The 25,850-nt window shown below is 38.2% G+C and overlaps 1 protein-coding gene across 1 annotated transcript in view; it reads left to right on the top strand.

Annotated features, from left to right (window-relative positions):
- The window catches only part of LOC125439615 (teneurin-3-like), a 294,691-nt gene that overhangs the window by 48,219 nt on the left and 220,622 nt on the right, over window positions 1–25,850 (top strand). Inside the window, exon 2 of the mRNA XM_048508731.1 lies at window positions 12,078–12,154. The gene's annotated coding sequence lies outside the window, so the exon portion shown is untranslated. The remainder of the gene's footprint in view (window positions 1–12,077; window positions 12,155–25,850) is intronic.

Raw genomic sequence — 25,850 nt, 5'->3', positions numbered from 1 at the left:
AAATCTGGGATAAGAGACCCTTCATAAACCAAAAAAACTCACACTGGATGACATTATATTCTACCTGAACAGAGTTCTTCTTCTTCTTCTTCTTCTTCTTCTTCTTCTTCTTCTTCTTCTTCTTCTTCTCCTTCTCCTTCTCCTTCTCCTTCTCCTTCTCCTTCTCCTTCTCCTTCTCCTCCTCCTCCTCCTCCTCCTCCTCCTCCTCCTCCTCCTCCTCCCCCCTCCTCCTCCCCCCTCCTCCTCTTCCCCCCCCTCCTCCTCCACCACCACCACCACCACTAATGTTGGGTCCGCTGCTTGGATTTTTAAACACCACTTCTCTTCGAGTGCAATGTCTGGTTGCAGGACTGTAATTTTCAGATCCACATTGATGGTATATTGCCATCGTTGCTTTGGCCATCCACGTGGCCACCAACCAGCAACCTCAATGTGATAGGCGATGCTGATGACAGTGCCTGGGGGTGCTCACTGGACATGGCTGAACCAGTGCAGGTGCCTATCTCATTTTCACCAGTAAATTCGTCTTGGTTATTTAAGGGTTGGGCCTGGGGTGCTGTCAAAAGTGAGTTAGAAGTTTCTAGGGATCCTCTACAGAGTAGAGTATAAGATGATACATTTTTTAACATAGCTTGTCATAACACATGAATGAATACTAATAGGAAGCCAGTCTTTATACATATCAGCAGTAATTGAGAAAGTAAAAATATTACCATTTTATCTTCCGACTGTAGAATTCCATTTGCTTCACATGGAAATCTGAACAAGACAAGTAGATTGTACAATGAATTGGCTTGCACTATTCATAAAAACAAAACCCCTTAATTCTATTTCAAGTGGTTTGTCACTGCTGGTTCTTTCATTAAACCCAACATTCTGTCTAAAAGAGGATAATAAAGATGCTCAGAATTTAATGTTAACTGGCATAAATGAAAATATATTTGCCTGCAAAATAAGAAGCTAAAAATGGGACGGCAGTTTTGACCATGTTGGACAATTCTGGACAAGATGGATACTCAATTTGATCCAACAAGCTTGTTCTTTGGACTGTTTCACCATTTGTCAGTAGCAGGGGTATTTTTCTGAATTCTGAAAACAATAACTTAATGAGATAAAGTGTGTTCTATAAACAAATGCATGTTTTCTCAAAGGGAAGTAATTGAAAATTATTTGCATGCTATATATTGAAAGTCTTTTATTACAGGTTATTCAATATGGTACTTGATAAAATGTGTTTAAGAGTGGCAGATTGTAATTTGGAGGATTGGGTTTGATTACCCACTCTTGTTCATGAAACTTGCTTGGTGACCTCAGAACTCTCTCAGCCCTGACTACCTCACAAGATGCCTGTTGTGGGCAGAGGAAGGGAATGCTGGTTGTTAGCTGCTTACAAGATAGAGAACAGGGTATAAAAACCTACTGGGTATAAACCTATTGTAAGCTGCTTACAAGATAGAGAAAAGCAGGGTATAAAAACCTATTGTACTTCTAATGGATTTCTTGTAGGTCAGAAGTTATCAAATTCTTATTAATAAATTAACATGGTAGACTGCAGAATTGTATAAACAAATCCAAGCCTTCAGAGAAATACAGATATCAAACAAAAGACTGTCAGACATGTAAAATTATAAAAGGGGAGTGAGGAATCAGTGAATAAAAAAGTGTTACACCACAAGAAGAACATGTGTTTGAATAATGAATAGCTAGATATGTAATAAATGTGTTGGTGCCATTTTAAGAAGCTACTGTCTCTTCTCACGAAGATCAAATGACTTTGGAACTCTGGCTGTTCTTTCATTCTTGCATACATAAGCTAGCAGCAATGAGACCAACAAATCAGAGGTGACATGACAGCGTTCACCAACACCTGACAACTACTATTTGCCTTATTTGAGTTTAAGCCGCTTTTGTAATTATTTGACATTTCTTTATATAATTCATAGCACCACACATGATTGGATTGTGTTAATTTTAAATAAATGAATATGTAAAGAATTGTTTCTCTTTCGTTTGGGAAGGGAGGTGAGACACGCCAGCAGAGTCAAGTTAAGCATTTTCTGAATTTTTAACAAAAGCTCAAAAGGTTCACCATAACTGACCTAGAGTCAAAGCAATCATATGAAAACCAATCACATGACTTCTAGCTCCATAGGCTGTTAATGTGATCAGGATGCCCAGAATTTTCTTACTAGCCCTCCAGCAGCAATGTTGTATAAAGAAAAAATATAACATTTCTTAAAAGGTAGTACATAAGCATGACAAACTGTATAACAGCCTTTGTTTTTTTGAAGTAACTATTTGCTCCAGTCTCTTGTTTATGTTTGATTATTGTATGGATTAAGAAGTTAACAGAAGCAATCCAATATACGTGCAAACATTAGGGACAATTAATGGGACATGCTAATGTATGAGCACATACAAGGAGAAGCAGTTCTTCAGCACATAGGCTCCAGTGCATGAAGGACTTTAAGGATGAGCAGCAGTATCTTGAATTGGATCTAGAAATGAATAGAAGGGACTTTACATTATGTTCCTAGAAATTGGTAACATTTTGTGCTTACTTCGGTTTAATCTTCAAGGGCAGCCCCATACAGAATGTAGATCCAGTAAAAGCTTCTAGAATACTTAACTCCCCCCTCCCATTTTTTTAAAATCAGGACATTACATAAAAATACTGGAACAAGTAATTACACAGATGGATAACCTGGAATCACAGTTAATTGATTTGTTTTGTAAGCCTTTCAACCCAATGCTGTTTTTGTATATGAATTATTTCACAGCATGTTCTTATTACAAACTGAAAGGAGTGCAACAATGACTGTCTAATGGTCTGCAGAATTTTAAGTACATATTGAATTGTATTATGAAGAAGTTGGGATTCTATTATGAGTCAAATCTGTGGAGACATCTGTGTGTTGAAAGGACAAGACTATCCAAAAGAGAGTGTCTCAAGGAAATCATAAAGCTGGATTTGTCATTGCCAGCAATTTTGACTTTGGAGTGGGGATTTCATATACATACACTACGCAAAAAGAATGACTAAAACTTGCCTACCTTTGGGATGTTTTACACATTTTCAACTGCAATTGGTAATCTGTTTCATAGGCTGAGTCCACTGAGCATCAGTGCTATGCACCTGGCAACAGTGGGAGTTGTAGTGTACGAAGAACTGCTCATACTTACTGGAGTTGAGACTAGAAGGGTGACAATCACCACTCCAGGTCAAGAAAAAGTCCTGGCACTCATCTCAGCTTCAGTATCTTCCCTTTTGGGAAGAGGAAAAAGGGCACTTCTAGTCAGTTTCGCTCACAGGTGTCTTTGTTTTCTTCTGTACTGGAAAATTCAAACTGGAGGTGATGTTCTCCTACCTTCTGTGCCATTGACTAATCTACCTCATCTGTATTGTTCAGTTATGTAAAAATGAGTTTGGTCTATGCTACTAAAGGTCTAGTGTGCCCAGGGTTTCAAGGATAGCAAGCCTATTGGGGAATTCTCTGTGTTACTATTTTTCCTCCTCTGGGTATAATGTTAGATTAGCTGTGAAGGCAGATGTTTGTATTTCTCCTTGTTCCTTGCTTGATTTTTATCTATGTATGTAAGTAAAAAGTTGGAAATCTGTTTGCTAAATCATGTGGTAAATAGTCTTGCTGATGACTGCAGAGTTGCTGTGGGGCTGCTGTTGTTAAGCACTTATTACAGGATTCCAACAGGGCAAATTAAGAAACCTGTGTGTTTGCTTGTTATTTCAAGACTTTTATTCTTGGCTTCTGCAGAGGCCCTTACAGGACCTCATGACCTAAAAAAAAAGGCTTGCTGTTCCATAGTCAGGGATTGCCTTGTGAAATCTGAATCACTGACCTGGCAACAATGAAAATGATTACCTCCAAGGGAGAGTTTAGCTTTTTTTTTTTTTAGTGCATCCTGTTTGAATGTGGGGGATTAAAAATGCATGTGTAAAATAACTATGCAGCCTTCAGTGTAGTTCTATAGTACCACTTCAACATACACACTTAATTTAAAAAACCTGCTAGCAGATTAAGGAATTCATTTTCTATTTCACTGCAAATACAAATTTTGTTATTTTCGGTGCTGGCAATTTTTCTATGAATGAAGTTATTCTTTGTTCCTACTTTACTATTTTATTAACATTTTAACATAATATTTAAAATGCATGAAGAGATTAAGGAATTTGCTCAACACATGATATTATATTTTATTGTATTGTACAGGAGAGAGTCTGCAGTCCTAAAAGCCCAATCCAGAGTGGGTGGAATCCCCCACTGGTGTGGTGCGGGCTTGCACCAATGGGGGTGCTCTCTTTGCTGGTTAAGGGAACACCTATGCATTTCTCATTGAGGTCCATGGTGGCTGCACCAGGAAGTGCGGGCAGCTGTTGCGCTCATCTGGTCTGGAATTGTGTGCCAACAAGGAAGAGACATTGTGGGGGCAGGCCCAGGATGGAGCTGGCTGCAGGTGACTTCCACTGGGCTTTTAGACCCTGGACATGGCCAGCCCCAATCATACACCACAATTTTTGTGGCACTAGTTCCTTGGTTCTATGGAGTTCACCGGGGGATAGGAGGAGAACCAATGGTTACCACTTTGTAATCCTGAATTCCACAGTTCAGATTCTACTCATGCAGGGTTACATCCACCATATAATCCTCAGACTGCATCCGACCGTTTCCCTCACAGCATCCGCCAGTAAACTGCTCCATCACTGACTGCTGCAAAAACAAGAACGTGCACACACCAGAGTACTGGAACCTGCTGCCACCATATCATGAATTGCCAGGATTAGGGAGGTTCACTCCTGTGTCTCTGGCCGAGTTCTTTTCTTCAAATACTCCAAACCATTGATCTCTTAAAGATTTTATTGTAAAATTAAAACAAATAAATAAATAAATTCCTATTACAGAGATTTCTCAGCCACGCATGTTCTCATTATCTTTTCTATCTGGACCTCAAGCTAAGAGATGCATCCTCTTGGTCAGCTCATGGTAGAATTTCTTTGTTCCTTTATCTCCCAGGAGAACTTCCTTCTTGCCATGTGCTTCTAAACAATCATTTGATCTAAACCATTTGGCTATTCACTTTGGTTTCTCTGAGGATCAAAGGTTTTTAACAGGCCGGTGTGACTTCTTCTAATACAGTTACAGGACAACTTAACCTCAGGAGGATTTTGTGTTTTTCCTCCTTTTCATTCTTTATCAGCGACCCTGGTCCCTGCCCTGTCTAGATTGGGCTGCCCGGCCCCTTTCCTGGGAGTAAGTCTTATTGAGTAAAATGATTTTCTTCTGAGACTGATTGCTTAGGATTGTTCCCATAGAATATAAAAGTTATAGAACTACAGAAAAATCAGTGAGGTCAACATATAAGACAGCAGAGGTTGCAACAATCCTCCTCCTCCCTTTCCAATGCCAGGATATTATGGATGCACATATCTCCACTATGATCCATTTCATTTGTATTTTTGTAGAATTTTATAGATTTTATAGATGGTATATATGAATAAATCAGGAAATGCATGATGAACTCTAAAGTTTTTCCCCCAAAAAGTGTAAGCAAAAGGAGTACTTCGGTTTCATCTGGTGCTAGCAGAACAGATTTCAGCATAGGAGACTTTATCTCCCTGGTCAGCAGTTCTCTTCAGCAGAGAGCCATTGTTAATGAGGCAGTGGTAATTGGGTCAAGAACCAAGACCCTTGCAGAAGGCCTTCAGGAAAGCCCAATTTTTATGCTGTACTAATTGAGAAACAGTGAAAGAGTAATGGAACAGTTCTGTTACTTGCATACTGTCAGGGCTAAGTTTCATTTCCTCGTTCCCGCTGTAACAGGGAACCGCCCACCCACACACCTTATATATACTGGAACTGAGGGCAAGAACCCTCAGTTCCAGTGCCCTGTAGCTAGGGCGACATATATCAAAAAAGTTATTCCTGTTTCACAGAGCTGACTTCATTTGAGTGTTGGTTCTGGTGGGTTTTCCGAGTTGTGTGGCCGTGGTCTGGTGGATTTTGTTCCTAACGTTTCACCTGCATCTGTGGCTGGCATCTTCAAAGGTGTATCACAGAGAAAAGTTTGTTTCAATGTGAAAACCCGGAAAACCCACCAGAACCAGTTGAATCCAGCCATGAAAGCCTTCGACAATACATTCGTTTGAGTGTGTTCAGCCTTACACATACCCAGTTTGGCTTTACCTGGAGGAAGGCTAAACCTTTAAACAGAATGGTTTCTTATTACAGTGACACAGAGCTCTTTGACTAATTGTTTTTATTAGTAGGACAATTAGTAGGACAATCAATATATAATGGGGCTTTTATTGAATAACTTTGTCTTCATGCAGTCTGGCATTGTTTATATCCATACAATTTAATCAGAAAATTTCTGTCTAACCATGCAACATGTTGTGTATTAAAATCTCTTGCTGATAAATCATGGTTTTCACATTTGTCCTATTTTTCTTGATAAGAAAAAAAGTTTAACTTTCAGTGTTCTCATATTTAGTTAAAGCCTATTATTATAGGTATCCCTGCATGAGGCTATATCCTTCCTTTACCTATGGATGTACCATTTCTTTTTATTATTCTAGACAGTTCAGTTTAGATGAAGAAACCTTTTGCCATTTACTTGCTATTATAGAAATCCTAACATAGAAAACTTGTTAGTATGATCTTTGCAATGATCTTTGATCCAGGTGTCAATGCTTCATCACTAACTGCTGAGAAATATGTTGCAGTAAAAACAATGAATGTTGTCATAAGCAAGTGTGCCAAATTAATTTAAATTAATGAATGCCAAAACTATGGGTACAGCAAGAAAGATCACAAGGGATTACAAACTGTGTTGTGACTTGATTTGTATGAAAGTGTATACTTATGGAAGGTAAGTGGATTTTTTTTTCAAAGGAATCATTTTATTAGTTTTAATGAGGACACAGCTTTTGTAAAAAGATACACTACATCTCCCAAAGTGGAAGAAACATGTTTATCTATAATATGTATATGACAGGACTGGGTAAATGATAATAAAACTCATAGCCAGCTGCATCTGGATGTAATGTAGATTTCACATATTGCTTTAAGAATGCAATATTTAAGAATGCAGATAAATAGGGCTGCCACAGTCCCACCCGCCTGCTACTGGTTGGTTGAACACTGGGAAGAAAGTGGGGAGGGATCATGCCAATGCTGCAGCATCACTTTCAGCATGAATCCAGAAGTGATGCCAATGCACTGGCAGGATACTCTGTTATTCCCCTACAACTCTATAGTCCATAGATTTTTAGGAAATATTGAAGCAGTACACTAACACAATTACATAGCTTCCTGGTTTGTTCTGGAAGTGACATTGCGACATCACTGTGGTGCCTTTATGCATGTCCCCACCCCAGTAAAATTCCCACTGGTTGCCAACACTGCATTGGGAACCCTACAGAAAAATTAGATTCAGACATACAATTTAGAGAATTATGCATGAGTAAAGAGATCATGTTAATGTATTATCAGTGCTTAAAAATTTCTCTGGGAGATCTAAGGTTAGTATCCTGTTAGTGACTATAAACTCAGAAATTCTATGTGTTCTGTATGTAGAAGTGACATTAATAATAAAATAAATGCAGTTCATGCGCTTTTGCTTCATATAAAATGGCCACTGTGGGGAGGCTTCTTGGAATTGCGAACACATGGCAGCTGCTATATGAGATAAGCCATTTGCTGCCCACCACATGTGTTGGTCACTGCCATTCTGTTCGTCTCCACAGTTCTGCAAAAACATTTGTTAACAGTTTTCTACATTGTGGAAAAAACTGTATCGACATGGTTGTTATGCTGTCTGTTTGAATCAGGAGATTAGTGTAGTAATTTCTGCGAGCATTTATTAGAGCAGTAATTTCTACGGTATTTTGTTGCCCAGCTTTTTGTCGAGACCAACTTTGCTCCATAATTTTGAAGTTGTATTATAAATATCCTCTTAAGATTCTGGAAAGTACACAAGAACTTAGTAAATAAATGAATAACGGAGAGAGCATTTCATCCTACTCAAGATGCATAGGATTTTAGATTCCTACATAGTTTACATGCCACTACAGACAGTTTTATTCAAATATTAACATTTGGATAAAATGCCACTAGGATACTTCAAAGAATATTTTAAAGCTCATTTACTGCATATAGAATTTATTGCTTTGGTTAAGAGTTCAGAAAGCAAAACTTGCATCATGTTTTGGAACTAGGCAGCAAGTGACTAATAAATTACTGCTTGGATTTGACAACATATTTACATAATTGTTGTGAGAATAATATGACTGACAATTCGAAAGCTCAAAATGCCACAATGCCATAGGATTAATATTATGCTAAAGACCTTAGCCACTGATTTTTTTTGGGGGGGGGGGGCAAAGTGTAGTAACTAGTAGTTTTCCTATAGTAATGTAAGAATTCGGTATCTGTTGAACAGGATTCAAAGGGACACATAGATATTTTTCTGTGTTTTTTTAAAGAATCATGCCTCATCCCCCAAATTATTTTTGAACTACTGTAATCAAAAAGACAGTTTAACAGTTAGGCACAAGCACACGAACATAGTTAATTATACTTTGCACATGCACATCTGGCTATACAAAACAGGTTTCTAATTTGAACGATCTTTTATGTAGAATAGGCAAACTACCTTCTGAATTTGAGAGCTGAAAAAGAATCTAAGGAATCCAGTGAGACACCTTTCACAAAAGGTGCTTTTAAAAATAAAATTGCCATAGTTCTCTTTGAATCCTAGCTGCCGAGATTCTTAATGGCTCCTTGTGGGCACAGTCTGTTTTGTCACGTTGCTTGTTAAGTGTGACAGACAGGTGACTGCCCAGTCCATGAATGTAACACAGCCTTGGAGAGGGCTGATTGAATGTTGCAGGTGGTACTGTGGTGAAGTTCCAAGTCCCCCTTAGGGAGACATTTGAGTTTAGCTCTGCCTGAGAAGGAGGGCAAAGGGAAGGTTAGCTGTACCTCAGGAGAACATCAGAGTGACAGTTTTAGGCCTGTCCCTGGTTATAGGCAGACCTTTAAAGATATAAGTCTGTCTCTTAGGTGAAGGCAAGCTGATGAGATTACATAATTCTCTGAATTGTTGAGATTACAACCCTCATGTCTCTAATCTTATGTTTAGGTTAAGGAAGCCTGACAGAAACGGCCTGTATCCAAGAAAAGGCCCTGAGGAATTATAGGCTGAATAAATATAATTCAGAGGAGTTTCAGAACTAAAAATCGTGATTTGAAAAAGTGAACATGTACTTGAACCTTACTGATTGCTGTAATTAGAATATGAATTCCTCAACCAGGTTATTCCTTGTTTGTGTTTGGAAGCCTGTGCCTAGTGAAGTGTTGAAACAACTGTCATAAATTAAATAACTAATTTTTCCTCTGGTCTCAGTGGTTTGGCAGCCGTCACTCACGCTATAAACCTGATATTATACAGCCACAAAAACGGGGGTTTTTTTAACGCATGCTACCATAATTTCATAATTGTAACAAGGCCAATTCTTTCTAAGTTATAGCAGGCTGCTCCAAAGGACTGTCACAGTAATCTATGAATTGCTGGTTCTACCCTACCTGAAATGTAAAAACAGTGAACTTTGATTTAAAACAAGATACAGAGGGAGTTGAGAAAGCTGATAGAGAGAATCTCTCCTTTTCCATGATATTTGAATGCAGGGGCACCCATTTTAGTTTATGACAAGTAGATTCAGACAAAAGAAGAACTAATTATTTGAGTGGGGAACCTCTGATACCACCTGATACAGTAATTGCCATTTGTTTAGCTGTGTTACACAGGAGTTAGAGAAGTTTGTCCATTAATGGGTATTTCATCTTTTAGCTATGGTTACTAATGGAATCTCCATGTTCCAATGAAAGCCCATGCTTGGAATCAGAGGATGAGGTTTCAACTTCCATGCTCTGATTTAGGACAACTGTTCTTGCGTTAAGTTTTAAAAATATTTATCTTTCCTTAGTTGAAAATCATTTTAGCAATAGACGGTTGTGGAAAAAGTTTGTAAAACAAAATACAAGAATTTGGTAACAAGTTTAGGGTTTAGGGTCCCTTCTTTGGGGACTTCTTTAGGCTTGAATGTTTTTAAATGACTAAGCTTAGGGCTTCTTTTAGGGCAACTTTTGTCTTAAAATTTTATTTTTTTACTAAGCTTAGGGCTTCTTTTATGACTTCTTTGGCTTGAAATTTTATTTTTTACCTATTTATTAATACATTTGCACCCCACCTGTCCTCTTGGCTCACAGCAGCTTATAATTAGAAAACATTATAGCTTAAAACTAAATAGAAGCCTCCAAACATCTCACCTTAAAAGATGTCTTCTGTTAATATCTCCTTAAAAGCTCTGGAAAACAAGCAAGTCTTTTGCCGTACCTACTAAAGAACTTCAATGAAATGCCTTCCCACTTCTTCAGAAACTCTATTCTGTCATGTGGGAGCCATGATGGAGAAGGCCAGGCTCGGTCAATGCTGGGGGTGGTCACCCTGAGTGGGGAAACAGGCACTAGGTGGCAGCCCAGCAATTGTAGTGAAGAATTCAAACCTGGTGTATTTTGTAAATATAAAATAATCTGTAGAGCTGTCAACATCTGAAAGGTGTTTAGCTGATTGATGAGCCTATACTAGGTTCCACAGAAAGATAATAGTGTGGTCTGTTGAGGTGCAGCGGTTGACAAAATAGCATGATTCTGCAGAATATAGTCCTGCACGAATATGAGAATTATCACTAATTTTTGCATGCTGTCTTGGTCAAAACCATTGTCATTTTTTTTAATGTGACGTGGAAGGAAATTTTGAATCCAGTTGCAAAGGACTACCCCGGGCTATTTTGCAAACACCAACAAAGTTGCAAGGGTGGGCAGACTCTCTCTTTTGGTGCTGCTTAGTCAGCATGGTGAATTAGGAGAGCCAGCTAGAAGTACAGGTGTGTAACTGAGTTCTGTGTCAATGTTGTATAGCTGAACTGAAAGTCAAAATGTATTTTTACTTTTGAACCGGGGGTAGCGGGGACAGGACTACGTAGATACTAGAACCCAGTCTGAGCATTCCACAACAAAGAAGGTCCAGTATGTGGTGGTTGAATATATAATCCTATTGTTATCTTTCTAGTGGAACAGAGTATTTTAATCAGTTATTAAACTCATTTGAAATAAAATTGCAAGTGATCAAAATCTGAAAGGGACTTTTTGAGAACAGTGTAAATGGTCCTTTTTGTTTGCATAAGAAGATAATAGTTTAAGAAAGTTTATTTTTTCTCATTAGCAGAAACAACTCTTTTTAATGGTTTTTGCCTTTTACTGTAGTGTTTATCACTTTATGAATTCAGACCCCTTTTTCAAAACTTATTAGTCCATCACTTTTTTTCTACCCATCCAAGAGTTCCAGTTCATTATTGATTTATAATCAGCTTCAGCTTGAGTTATCTGTGGAGGAAACAATGGCTAAGGCAGACAACTCTTCAGCTGAAGGTATCTCCAGTGATGCTCCAGTTAATTTTTTTGTTCTCAAACTTTTGTTCTTGTCAGCAGAAATACATCTTTCCATGCAATCAAGTATGTTTATATAAAAGATTAATGTGCACGTGTGTAAGTATGTATGTATATGTTTGTATAAAAGAAAAGTATACACTAACCTAACATATAATTTCAAGTAGCAGAAAGAGCTACAAGCCACAGTAGTTTGAACTCAATTTTCTATCCTGAATCTCCTCTAATATCAACATTTTACATTTTATTTTCTTTCCTGGCCATGACAAGACTTAATGTTCACTTACTCTTCCTATAATTCTGCCTTTCAGGTATGCTTTCATTGGTATTATTCTAGTGGTATCACATTTCACTATGTACAAATATTCTGTTCCAATATCTCTTTTCTTGTCACCAGGAAGCAGGACCTAGTTCGTAACTATTCCTCTTAAAGGGTTCAGTTTTGCTCAGGAGAAAATGTAAAATCCAAACCTGTGACACAGATAAGGGTCTCTTGAAATGCACTATGAATGTTTCATTTAGAATAACATGTCTTGTGTTGTCTCTGTTTAGGGGAGAGCCACATGAGGTGTTTCAGCCAAAGCTGCCTAAAAGCAACTTCAGTTATGGAAGCCACCTGGACTACCAAAGTAAGTGTCAGATATAACGAACTGAAATATGTACATATATAACTTCCAAACAGTGAACTAAAATACTATCTACACTAAAAATGTGGGAGTAACATTGGATTCAATATTATCCTTAGAACAGAAAGTTGGGTAACTTGCTAGGATTGATGTCTATTATCTCTTGATCATATTATCCTTGCCACTGTAACCTTGTTACTAGATTATTTAATGTGTACTACATTGAGCTGCCCTTGAAAACTGTCCAGAAATGTTAGTTGGTACATAATGTTGCTAGTATATTATTGACAGGTTTATGCCTACGTGCTTATATTAGATCTGTGCTTTGACTACTTAATGAGGTGCCTATTTGCTTCCAGGCACAATTCAAGGAGCTGATAGTTATCTTTAAAATGCTTAAGGGCCTGGAAACCACATATTTAGTGAATCATATTTCCATGTTTGATTCCATACTCCTGGTTCCCCTCTATCTGAAAGTTCTGTTCATCTGCAGCCCGTGCACACTTGTTTTCAGTGGCTGTTGGTATGGTATGAAAAGTTCCTATACTCTTTCTTTAGTAAAAACAGAATTAGGTCAATATGCCTTTGATGGAATTAGTTAAAGAATGTCTCTGGCAGCTGGGTATATGTTACAGGAGTAGTAGGACATGATGTACATTGTTTCGTGTTTTAACTGTGTAAGTTTATATTTGTAAGCCACTTTGGGCATTGTAAACAGGTGGATATACATGTTTTTAATAAATGAAATTGTCAGGATTTATAAAATGGCTGACAGATAAACAAAATGGCTGAAGGTGTGTTCAGCTTCATAGTTTAGAAGAAAGCATCATAAAGTTATTACAAGTTATGGAAAGTTCAGGTGACAGTTGGGCTTCAGTAGAAAAGTAACAAGTGTTAACCTTTGATATGATTGGTGAAGAACTTTAGACCAATCAGGGGCTTGTTGCTTGGGCAGGATAATGTATCCATTGGTAACCATTCTGTGTGAAGTACTGCTTGATGATTCCTCTCTGATAATAAGCTGTGTGCTTAAGAAAGCTGTGTGCTTTAATATGCTGTATAGAGCTTATAGAGAGTGTTACGTTTAATCAGAAGTGTTCTGTATAGTTCTATTAGTTTGTATAGGTAGTCTTATGTATTCTTGCAACTACTCAAGTAAAAGCCTTCCTGCGGAATGAAGATCCTGTGTGGAGAGTGTTTATTCCATACATGAAGAAGGTTCCTGTGTGAGCAAGACTACATCATTCTCTTCTTGCTACGAGTACTACCGCTGCATTAGAATACCTCTGCTGATAGAAATAATCTGCAGACCACTTGCATGGTCAGTTGACCGGCTTTTCAACTGTGTAGATTGAACTTTTGTCTTCATTCAGCCCCATGGTAACCTTCACAAAATCCATTGCTTTACCTGGAGAAAAGAAGAAACAACATTAGGTGTCACTGACATATTGATAATACAGCCACTTTGTTTCATGCAGATGTGCATTCATTTAATTGAGCCAAGCATTGCAATTTAAGATGTAGTTCAAATTGCTCCAATGACCCCTCTATGCCTTGTCTTAAAATTGTGGACTTTTAAAATCCAGTTTTGTATGCCTGCTTTTCTTCTAGAAACTTCAGTTTGGGGTCCCTTGCTGATGCTGCTAGATTGAATGCAGTAGAAGATTAAAACATAAGTTAAAACTTCTGAATTTTCAACTGTGTCCAGAAATGTAAAACATTATTCTCTAAGGAGTCTCAAGCCAGTGACTTCTTTGCTTTTAAATCAGCACTTGGCTTTTACTTGTGTTATTAAGTTTTGATGTTCTATGAATCACTATGCTATAATTATGGCTTTGCAAAAAGCCTTTGGAATATTTAAGTCTCTGTATACTATATATTTATTTTTATTTTTCCTTGGCCTCATAGATTTCTTTGGTTGCTCTGAAAATGAATGTTGAGCATTCTATTGAGCAGTGATTTATCTCACTTCATTGCTAATTCTATGTAGTATCACATCATTTTGAAATCTTAAAATGTGCCAGAGTTTGAAGTGGCAAGTTTCATATATGTAGTAAATGTTCATTATGTGTGGCCAAAGGGCCTTACAAAATAGATCTAAAAATTAAAACATAGGTCTTTCCTCCTTTGCAGTAATAATTGTGTGTTAGTGCAGATCAAATTTGCCCCAAAAATGAGGTAAAAAGCCATGTGCAAAACATAAAATGCTCTCAGACGAAAAAAGATAGAAGGTATGGCAGCACCAAATCTTAAAATATACTTTGAATCTTGTTGTCTGGTGTGGCTAAAAGATTGGATTATGCTTACAAATACTAAATTATTAACTCTTGAAGGACCTGATTTAAGATTTGACATCCATGCTTACCTATGGTATCATAAAGAAAGAAATAATAAACAATTTTTTTCATCAACCATTCAGATTTGCATTGTTTTGGATTTGGAAGAAATACAGAAAAATATTATATAGATTCACACCTTTGTGGATTTCTCCACATGAAGTGTTTATGAATAAAAGTAGTTTTAAAAAGGTTTGTTTAAATATTTGTATATATTTAAAATGTGTCAGGCGGGTAATAAAATCTCTGTTAAAATGAAAAGCCTAAATGAATTAAAAGCAGATGGTTGGAACATTAATTGGTGGATGTACCATCAACTATATAGCTCCTTCACCAAAGAATCTAAACCATTCTGAATACAAGGCGAGGAGGATAAAATACAATTAAATTTAATAAATAAAGATGATTATCTAATTAAGATAATGTATAATTTATGTTTGGAATTAGAACTGGAAGATGAAATTATAGAAGATTTCATCATAAAATGGGCAAAGGATCTAGGCCACTTTAGAAAATTGGGAAAATTTATGGCGCTCAGCTTTACATTTTACTTATAGTAATTACATTAAGGAGAACCTTTACAAATTATGGTACAGATGATATTTAACACCTATCCAATTAGCAAAATTTTCACATAAATCTAAATTATGTTGGAAATGCAGGAAAGAACTGGACATCTTTTTTCACCTATGGTCGAATTGTGATAAAATAAGGGCCTTTTGGCTACGGATCTATAAATAAATTTTTAAAAATCTTGAGATTAAAGATGAAATGCATACCAGAACTGTACCTTTTAGGGATCTGCAATGTACCAATGGAAAAAAAACCAGTAAAATTCTTGTCCAATACCTGACTACTGTAGCAAGATTAGTATTAGCAGAAAAATTGGCGTAATTCGACTATGCCTTCAATTTTGGATTGGCAAAGAAAAGTTTTGGAGTTAGTAAAAATTGCAAAATTATCAGGTTATAATGAATTTGAAAGTGATTATTCTTTTAGAAATCAGTGGGTACAATGGGTCATATATTCAGAGCTCTTCGGGGGTAGAGCTGTATACCAAATCGAATTAATAACAACAACAGCAGCAACAACAACAACAACAACAACACATGAATACTACGCCAATACATTACAACTTCCTAGTCCTCTGGATGAGGCTCAAATTGTAATGAATGGCCAACAACCAGCTAAAGATCTGGCAGCTGTGAAATCTACTACAACAACAACAACAACAACAAATTGCCCCAAAAATATGGTGGGGTGGAGGTGAGCTACATGTTTCTGTTCCTTCAGGTAATGGCTCCCACTCCAGGAGTTGTTTTTGCTTCCATTTTGGGTTGATAATTCTCAATAGTAGGAATGGAGACTGAGACATTTATGAATCACTGCTTCAAAATGTATCTGCACAGTATCACTGGAGTGCCTGCACAAAAGAAACAAAAAGGAGGAAGTTTGTTCTTCTGTGTCACAGATAGCACCCTACAACCATCAGGAATAATACATTTTCAGCAGTAGCATGTGGGATAAATGTAACTGAAGAAACAAGGGGAGAAAACCCAAAATGACAGGGGCATAGGAAGTGTTCAGAATTACTTCACAGAAAATGTTTTCAAGACACATGGTTTGACCACTGGGAACATCTGTGGTAAACTGGATTCAGAAAAGGCAATGGATAAAACATAGGAAGAATAAAAACAATTATCAAAATAAGATTCCACACAGTTAGAACAGATTTCAAAACTAAGATTTTAAATTTCAGACACCATATTTGTACATATCTTCTGGCTGCCAGAGAATATAAGACTTCCATGTATGTATAATGCATAGAGGCATTTTCTGCACGGTCCAGACATCCCGGGATGGGGCAGTGAATTATCCCAGTTTGTGCAAGATTTTCGCATGGTTCCCAGTCTTAATGCCGCATGGCATTTTCCTTATCCCGGGATTTTTCAAAAATTGGCAGATTGGCAGTTCTTTTAAAATATCCTGTATTGATCCTGCTGCCATGTGAACACCACGGGAGCTGGAAGCGGTTTATTTTTCCTGTCTTGACACTTGGTCTCCCTGCTCCTGCCCCCACCTCCCTGGTCTCCCCTTCTGACATCATGGTCCTCTCCCCGCACACCGCGGCGTGATGTGAATACCCACAGTCACATTCTTCAATATACACATCGCCCTGCTGGAGGGGCAAGATAGCGCCTTCCTCCTCCTCTTCCTCCCGCACTCAGATAAGTGGCGGGGTGGGGTGGGGAGGCAAGCCACAAGGGAAGAAGCCAAGGCTTATGGCCAGGCGACGGCAGTAGTGAAGGGAGCATGCGGCGGGGATCCTGCAGACAGTTGTAAATACAAATAAACTGGACTCATGCAAAAGAAACTGGAGTACTTCATCCTGGCTTTAATGTAATTCCTGGCAAAGGGAGAAACCAGAATAAAATCAACCTGGTACGTATTATCCCTGGTGTAATTATGTTGTGTGGAAAACACCACACTATTATTTTCTTCTCAGCAGTACATACAGTAGATTGGTTAAGATGACTATCAAAACTTTATGTTCCCAATATAGAGGACAACTCAGCATGTTGTATGAGGATCCTTAACCTCTACCATGTCACAGATACAAGTATGCTGAGCAATCTGTTTGCATTAGTAGCATCCTGTTAACATGACAGATTGCATGGTTTGAAAATGAATGGCTGTAAGTCTGATCTTTGGTTGTAAAACATGATGTTAGATAGAAATCAGTTCTGTTGTTAGTCCCTTTGAGCAATTTGTACCAGGGATAGATTTTGGAGCCTATTATTGTATGCCTATTCATCAAGGCATCAAAGATGTATACCCATTCATGGTGTTTAGAACAACCTGAGGGACCCTCTGGGAATCAACTAGAAAAGAATATTGATGAATAATGCTCTGATATCTAGTGAGCCAGGCACTGTCATTCTGGATAAGGGTAAAACATTGCCTTAAGAGATGGGAATCTGAGGGTTTGGTCTGCTTAAACCAAAAATTAATTAAAGCAACATGTACCCGAGTCCTTACTGGAGAAAGGCCAAGTTCTGTCCGCATCAAGGCAGCTGGAATGCCCTTAGGCATAGCTAGCACTTTTTAAAGAAAAATTATCTTGAACAGTCTCTAGGTTGTTGATTAGTATGTCATTTCTGTCCAAGTTTCATTTATGAAATTGAAGACTCTTCCTAAAAACATAAGACCCAAAAAGGAAGGTCTAGAAGAAGATAGCAGACTCATGTTACAGAAATAAATACACTTTTCCTAACGTATAAGCCTGAAACCAGCTAAGGGGCTAAAAATGAAATAACTATAAGGTAAAAAAAGTATCCACCAGGCACTCTCATTTATCATGATTATGGGAATGGAACTGTTCTGAGAAATAGCACCCATCAGTATCCTTTGAAGAAATGGACTGAGTGTAGTGAAAACAAAGTGCAAGTAACCAGAACTGTCACTGGTGCAGCAGTATTGTAAATGATATCCTTATGATACTTAATGATAGACTAGGGTGAGAAATTATTTCTGTTGACACTGCTGCTAAAACTGAGATACTGTACTTGTTTAGGAATGCAAAGATGCTCCATCCTGTGTGTGACAGAACAGGGGATTCCTTGGTATAATATTTACTGGATTACCCATACATGATATGTGGGTGTTATAAAGCAGTATATTTCAGGAAACTCCAAATTTTTAGTTTTTGTTTCAACAATATAACCTGTGTTTCTTATATTTATTATCTTTTCATTTCTATTTGTTTCACCTGGAAAGACATAAATTAGTGACCTTTTGGTTCTGTATGAGAATTAAAAGTTTCAGGAACTGTACATCTCAGCCAAGGAATCCTTCTTGCCAAATGTCAGGCAGATTGGCCCCAGTTTTATAGACACCTTTCTCACTTACACAGGTGGGTTTTTTGCACTCAAAGGAAGGAAAAGTATCATAACAGGACAGGAACAGAGGCTGCAATTTGTTAACCCAAGGAAGCAGACAGTACTACAGAGCAGGTAGGAGAGGCATTTTGAAACCAGCCATGGTAGTCACTTACTCCCTAAGGAAGCCAAGGCTGCAGAGCAGGCACAGAGAGACATTTGACACTCTAAGAAAGGAAGGCAAAGCTACAAGACAGAAGATGTTTTTGCTTGCACCTCTCAAGAAGAGACAGGCAAACAGTACAAGGAGGGCAAAAGCTTAAAGTACATTGATCTTCTTTTTGGTAACCACTGAAAGATAAGGCTGGCAGCAGTATAACATAGTGGATATAGTTGGTCATTAAGAATCTGAGTAGATTCAAGCATCGCAGTGTAACAGTGAGCTAAGCTGACATGTGCTCTACCCAATCATTCACTCTGTCACACACAACTGCAAACCATAACCCCAAACATTCAGAGGACGATATTAATACAGGCAACGAAAGAACTGGTTGCTTATATAAAATCCAAAAAACCTTCCCCATTTCACTTATTCACTAATGTGACTGGTGGATATGCTGTGGAAAAAGGATCAGCACCATATCTTCTCTGGTAGATCGTTGCTGTTCTGCTGATTGAAATTTTCTGTTAGTTACATATCTCCTAACTTCTTTTTTTGTGTGAGCTTTTGGAACTTTTAAGTCAAAAACCTAGTTTAAAAGTGATACAAAGTGGTTCCCCATGCAGCTTTGCATGACCTAAGGGGCTAAGAAAGCCATAGTTGCTGTGGATTTTCTGATATACCTAACTAAAGAGCCAGTGTTGTGTAGTGATTAAAGTATTGGGCTAGGACCAGGGAAATCCAGGTTTGAATCCCCACTCATGCTGTGGAAGCTTGCTGGGTGACCTTGGCCAGTCACGCACTCACAGTTCTGACCCTGTAAAGTGTTTCAGTGGGAGATCTCGAAGGAATACCGGGCCGTGACAGAGAGGCAAGCAGTGACAAACTACCTCTGAATGACTCTTGCCCTGAAAACCCTGTGGGGTCACCATGATTCAGCTGTGACTAGATGGCAAAAAAAGAAAAGCTCAGCAACAGCAACAAATACTAAGCAGGTGTAGTCATTTTGCATGGAATGCAACATCATTTGAATGACTTATTCTTTTGTTGTTATTTTGCCTGCATGTTCTGGGCATGATTTGGAGAATTATACAAGAAATTCTTATATGAATAAAGAGACAGTGTATATAAAACTGTCATACAGATATATATAAAATTCATAGTACAGCATGCTCATTCAAGAAGAATTGGAGCCTATCATAATTTCACAATGAAGTCCTCATTCAGCCCTCTTTTCAATTTTATTTTACATGAATTTATATGAATGTAAATTGATGGTTGAAGAGGGGAAAAAAACTTTTAAAAACGTGGTGCCAATTTAAGTCAAGCTATATGTAAGGTCTGCAGATGCAATTGAGTAGTTTCTGATTTGTAGCCACCTTAGATATCCATTGCTGGTTCCCACTTCTTTGAAATTATAACTTTTTTGCTTGTGACTAATAGATTCATCCAAGTCTAATTTTCTCTTATGGCAGTTACTCCCAGTTTTTCAGCCATGCTTCTTGACCCCAATCTTGCTTCTAAGATTTTATAGGTTTGGAATTGTTAGATCTTTGATACTCAACAACAGGATAAATATGCACTGACCTCTTATTATGTAGGATAGACTGATGCTGGCGAGAACCAGTGTTGTGTAATGACTCCTTAGGGCTTTAAGACTCCTTAGGGTTGAGAAAAGTGGGGTGCAAGTCCAAACTCCTTTTCCTTCTTCATCTTCCTTCTCATCCCTTGCCTGGTTGAGAGAGACTACAGAAGCCTTTCTTGTATTAGTAGTTATTTATGCAATTATATTAAGTATAGTGACTCTTCTTAGTTCAATATGTATTTATTTCAGCTGAAATCCAGAATTACACATATTGACCTGACTCTGGGTTTCTTTTTTATTCTATGATCCCTTTCCTCCATTTAATTACCTATTAGTGCATTAGGGTTAAGGTGAATTATTGCCTGCAAATATTTGTGGAACGAAAAGAGGAATTTATGTGGGCGCAAATATTCCTTCAAAAACCATCTAGATGTATTTCCCACACCACAAGAATTTGCACTGTATTACTGAAGTTGAGCTGTGGCAATCATTTTGTGGTTGGCTCACCTCCTGCAGCAGCTGTTTTGTGGCAGTCATTTTGTTGCTGTCCTACCATGCTGTTTCAGAATTCCAAATGTGCCCACATGCTCAAAAGCATGCTCACAAAAGCAAATAGAGCAACATTTTGATATTTGTGTTGGACAAAATATGTCTACATGTTGTACAGGTAACTCTACTCACAACATGTTGCTTTTTCAGTACTGGAGGATGCATCAGACAGTTGCCTAAGTAAATGTATGTTTCTTTCCTCCTGTATAGCAGCTGAAACTAATGGCCTTAACCTGGAACAGTACCCAGTGTATCTGCCTTTGGATCTTCCTGAAGTCTGTCTGTCCCTGGATGGAAAGAAGGAAAGAAAAGCCACATACCCAATCTAAAATATCAAATACTTTGTTTGAAAGATAGTTGGTAGAATAAAGAATGTAAAACACGAGTTGCTGTGAGTTACTTCTCCTTATTCCTCTGGGTAGTGCAGAGATGAGTGACTTTTGAAGTGTGACTACACTGATGTTATCCATCAGTGTAAACACATCTCCAGCTTACCTTAAGCTACAGTTGCTGTCTGGGAGAGGTGGAAAGGAAGGACAGCTGATTCCAGCCAGCTGCATGGTCCCTGTAGGGCAGGGGTAGGGAACCTGCGGCTCTCCAGATGTTCAGGAACTACAATTCCCATCAGCCTCTGTCAGCATGGCCAATTGGCCATGCTGGTAGGGGCTGATGGGAATTGTAGTTCCTGAACATCTGGAGAGCCGCAGGTTCTCTACCCCTGCTGTAGGGCAAGACCTCTTGGGATGGCCAGTTGGTCAGGAGGTGTTGGAAGGGGTACGACCATGGCATGGCCAGGCTTTATATGCGTTTTACAGTTTGTTGGACTTCTGGTACTGTGGAATCTATAATGCGCTGAAATATAGAGGATGTTTGAATTCAGCAAAAATCACTATGTATAATCACCATAGCAAATTGGGGCATCATGAATTCTAGAAGAGTCAGAAAACAAGATATGGCTTTGAAATGAGAAAAGGGGACATGAAATGTCCCCAAGTACTTACCTATCAACTAGAAAGCAGGATTATAGTACCCATATTAGTTTTAAAATCCAAATTATCAGAACAAGCTTGAAACAAAAATGTATCTCTGTTTCTCTATCAATGAGTAACATTAAATATATCCCAAGGGACTATGGGAAAATCACCTGCATAAATACATATGTATAAGATAACTCACAATCACAGCATTTTGTCTAAAGAAATATGGAGAGATTACAAGTAATACTAGAGCTCTAAAATATGCACATTATTATATTGTAAATGATCCAGGCACCAGAATAAGATGAAAAATGATTTCCAGTCACTGTTACTCATCACCTTTTTAAACAAATAAAGTGTATGCCATCTGCTAGCTATTTTATTACAAAATATTATGTCAGGCAATCATAAAAACATTATTGTTACTTACAGTTTAGATTTATAAGCAAGTGTATGGACCTGTCAAATTATGGCATGTTAGTCAGGTGCTTGGACTTCTGTACGGATTGCTATCAATCTAGCCATCAATCCAAGATAAGCCTGTCTCCAGTACAGTCCTTCCATGTTTAGAAAATGTTCAGTTGGGCAGTCCTCTGTTTGATCCCTGAAGAGATTGTATGTGGAAAAGGATCACTAAGCGATCCAGCTGTCAGGACCCTGAGTAGTTCAACAGTCAAGATATATGAGAGGGGCTACGTTTGTTCATCCAACTTTCCATATGCCACAAAGATTGAACAGAATTATAAATTATAAAAGATGCTATATCCTTTGCCAAATTATTTCCATTTAGTTAACTAAATGCCAGCGTGGAATATAAACTATCACAGCATTAAAGAATTTAAAGGATTACATTTGAAATGTCTGTATATCCTATATTTTGGGAGAGTCGCCTTTAAATTAAAACTTTGAAATAAAAACCCAAAAGACCTGTTTAAATGGATGAAGAATCATATCTGCTAGTTGAGTGACAGTGGCATTTGCAAAATAGCATTATCAGCTTGCTAAACAATTGATCTTAAAGCTATTAACTATTATTACATGTTGTGTTATCTGAAGTCATGTTAAAGCAGCACTTCTTAATCAGCAAATGTGCAATATGAGGGCCAATACTTTACTAACCATTCTAAATCTAAACTGATTTTATTAGTTATCTCTGCTAACTCCACGTTTTAAACCCCAGTTGGTTCAACTTTTGTGAACTAAGAAAAAAACAACACTCACAATCGTGTCCCAAGTTACTGCAGGCCAAATGCACTGAAATTTCACACACATACCATTGGGAAAAGAAGGTAAGGAGGGGGAAAACTAAGGTATTAAACAATGCAGTCCATTTTGAAGTTGCAGATAATGGATCCAAAAATAAATTGCCTGCTAGAATGGCACTAGTACAATGTTCCCCAAATTCACAGTCTTGTTTGCAGATGAGAAAGCAGTATTTGGGCATGGGGGGCTGCGGTGGGGGGGCGGGGAGAATTGAATGAAAGGATCACCAGCTGTACAGGAGGAAAGAGGCATATGTTCAAAATGTTGTGGCAACAGTTTGATGCATCTCCAGCAATGAAAGTGCAACTTGTTGAGAGTAAGAGATCTGCCTTTGCAAAATGGGGCCATATTCTGTCTCCTTCAAGTGTGACAATGGTCTTTTCCACACAGCAGAAATGTAGTGTCTTGAGAATGTTATAAAAAGTGTTTTGGGGAAGAAGTTCATGTAGCTCTCTCTTCAGGATATTTTATTTCTCCCAACCCAGATTTTTCAAAAATTGCTGAAGTAGCAATATATTTTTTTTGAAGACTGGTTGAAAACATCTTCTGCTTGCATGTGCAACAAAAAGCAGGCAGAAGGTGCTTTACTTCTCCCTCCTCCCTCTTACTTTCATTCTCGCTGCTATTGTGTCTGCCATTTTCAGCCCTATTCAGGAGACTCCTGCCTCTGCCAGTTGGTGAAGGTTTCCATAAAGGTTTCCCCTATTTGCAGCTTATCCGCATTCAATTTCACTATTAAAAAAATACAATTTCACTATTAAAAAAATACATCAAATAAAATTTGTTTTGCCTAGCAGTCCCACACAAGTGCAGTTTTTCCTTTGTTTTGTTTTGAGGGAGGTGTGTCTGAAGCTACGACAACACAAGAACCTGCAGTATGCACATACTTGAGTCGTAGCTTCAGAGACATTTCTCTCAAAACAAAAAAAAGGAAAAATGACATGTGTGCAGGATCACCAGGCAAAACAAACTGCATTAATGTGTATTGTCGAAGGCTTTCACGGCCAGATTCAACTGGCTGTTGTGGTCTGGTAGATCTTGTTCTTAACGTTTCGCCTGCATCTGTGGCTGGCATCTTCAGAGTTGTATCACAGAGAGAAGTCTGCACACACTGTGTGCCAGTATTAATGTGCTTTTTACAATGAAAACGTGCACGGATGAGCTGCAAACTGGGGAAACCTCAATGGGAAAAATCCACCAAATGCCATCGGCATGGAGAATCTCTAGCAGCACACAAAATGACGGGCGCAACTATGACATTGACAAGAGCTCTATTGGGGAGCAGGCAGGAAAAAAGAACCCTTTTGGCTGGCAATGCTTTTTCATCTGAGTAGAGCAAAAACAAAAAGCCAAAATGAATCTTTTAAAAATGTCTGCAGGACATTTTGTTGCTGCTGTATAGAAAAGACCTATATTGCTCCATTTGCCTACATCAAGGTCAAGAACATTAGTTTCTGTATCACAGTAGTGGAACAGAGCAGAGAGAGGGGAAACAAAGGTGTACATATGTCAGAAACGTATTTGCCTGTTATACTGGGTTCAGACATTAATATGTGACCAGGCTCGGAGTTTCAGAATTCTAAAAAAGTAACTTGTCTCAAATGATCCTGAGAATTCATAAAAAGCACATTTTATCTGTTTACTGGCTAGAAAATGGCACACTAATAGATATGTGCTACGTCACTGGCTGTCTAGCCCATAGCAGTGCCTGGGTTATCAGGAAATGGAATAATACTGCTTGTAGTTTAAAAAGAAAAGTCGGAAGAAAGAGAAAATGACTCTAAATATCATTGTTCTGATCCGGTCTTGGGACCATTATTTGGCATGCACTCAGATCATTCATCTACCTTGCCAGTGCTGCTTTCCCCAAACTATATTGCACATTAAATTAGATGACTCATCTAACAGATAGAGATATTACAGTCTTTGCATGCAGCATGCTGTTAGTTCTATTTCATATAAATATAATTCTAGCTTTGTCAAACAGCCTAAATTAAGGATATTCATTTTTCAAATCCTACCTTTTAGGACTTTGATGCCATTTTTTCTTTTGTGGAGAAAAAAAAGGACTTCATTGTTTTGTATTTTAATTAATGTTTTTGTTGATTATCTTTTATTTTCATCATTTGTATTTCCTTGCGAAGCTGGTGCTGCACTGCCTCCAATGGAGCTCTGGGCAGCATAGCAAGCCGAAGGTCAAAAAACCCCTGCTGCCCCCCACAATGCTTCTGTTGTTATGGAGTAAGCCACCAGCCTGTGCCAATAGTGTTTCCAGACCAAAAACCCAACTAAGGCCAGCTTCACCCTTGGGAATACCCCTAGCTGCCCCCAGTTGTTCTGCTGGCATCCAGGTTTAGGCTGACGTAACTCTGGAACCAGAGGCTGCTACTGGATCAGGCACTATGGTGCTCTGTGGCATCCCTCCGCCTCCCTGTTTCCCTCCCCCCTTACACCAGGGATGGGCAAACACCCCAGTTCCAAGAACCACTTCACTTCCCCTCCCCAATTTGGATTGGGCTGCCAAAGACATGTAAATCTGTCAGGATGGCATTATGGTACACATAAATCATCCAGATATTAGTCATTCCTCTCAACTGCACCAGAGATTCTGTTGCTGCATATGCGCTGATTAATTTTTTCATGAGCTGGTATGAATGTTTGTCAGATTTCAAAAATGAATGGAGTAAATTAATTCAGTTTGTTACAGCCAAGTCACAGGGAAAAATCATCAGAATTTTTTTTGTATTATTTCACATGAATTCTCAATCATGAAATAAAACCACATTAGGTAATGGAAAGAACAGTGGCACCATTACATGTAGTCAGTATACTTCATAGCTTTTGTCCTGGCCTCAGATTAATATACAGAAAAACTGAACAATGATTGTCTGATAGAAAGTTATGACATTTCAGCTTAGAAATGAGGCATATAAAATTATGAATGAAGACTG

This window comes from Sphaerodactylus townsendi, linkage group LG10 (genome assembly GCF_021028975.2).
Source record: "Sphaerodactylus townsendi isolate TG3544 linkage group LG10, MPM_Stown_v2.3, whole genome shotgun sequence".
Classification (NCBI taxonomy): Eukaryota; Metazoa; Chordata; class Lepidosauria; order Squamata; family Sphaerodactylidae; genus Sphaerodactylus; species Sphaerodactylus townsendi.
Note: the sequence above shows the minus strand (reverse complement) of the source record. Positions and strands in the feature narration are given on the sequence as shown.